The sequence below is a fragment of the Hevea brasiliensis genome, chromosome 9 (genome assembly GCF_030052815.1).
Source record: "Hevea brasiliensis isolate MT/VB/25A 57/8 chromosome 9, ASM3005281v1, whole genome shotgun sequence".
NCBI classification, from domain to species: Eukaryota; Viridiplantae; Streptophyta; class Magnoliopsida; order Malpighiales; family Euphorbiaceae; genus Hevea; species Hevea brasiliensis.
The window spans coordinates 98,048,624-98,049,635 of NC_079501.1; positions in this window are offsets into that span (position 1 = coordinate 98,048,624).

Below are 1,012 nucleotides of genomic sequence, written 5' to 3' on the forward strand. Positions count from 1 at the left end.
TGTTTTGTCATAAATCATATCAGTGCATATAATCTTTAGACCTGAGATAGCATAGTTATCTTGTATATAAGTAGTTTGAGTTTGATACTGCTTTCATACTTGTACTGTGTATGGGTATATGGGCATCTGTTGGCTCCTACTAGTTATATATGGAGGTAGGTGTTGATCAAGATGGAATCTGTTCCTCTAAGTAAATAGAGATAAAATCCTATGTTCATTTAATTGCTCTTGATGTTTCAAGTTCCTGGCCAGGACAGATAGATTAATTCAGAAAAGAGTTTTTGATGAGAAAATCTTTTAATCAAGAACTGGAATTAAAAGAGAACATAATATTCATAGCAAATGGAGTGTGACATAAACCATGACTCAACTTGAGTTGGGATTTTATGCAGAGAGATTCTAGTGCATGGTAACATATGATTATAGGTTCATTTAAGGTAAACCTTATTACTAATTGGGTGGTCATGGCATGCTATGCTAGGTGTTAACCATGGTCTATGAGGTTCATAAAATAATTTAGAGAAATTATTTATGGTAAGAAAGAGTTCTGATGATATTAAGAGTTGATATCATGTCTCATTGCCAATTAGTGATGAGCCTAGTAAGTGACACACATACACAAGTTATCACCTATTTAAATATGATTTAATCAATTAATTAAAGAGTTTAATTGATTAATTAAATAGGTTTGGTTTGCAATTAAATTGCAAAGTCCCTAGCATTACTTGAAACCAAATCTAGATTATTGGATGTGTAGTATAAATTAAATTTATATTTAAAGTGTTTAAATATGAATTTAATTAATGAGAAATTAATTAATAGAGATTAATTAATTAATTTATATTTGTTATAAATTAATTAGAAGAAGAAAAATAATTATTTTGGGTTAAGAACTCAAAATTAAGACACAGGGGCATTTTGGTCATTTCACAGTGTGACACGTGGCACCATGAGATGGTGACACATGGGATTACACATAAGCTTGCCAAATATTTTTTAATCATGAAAGATG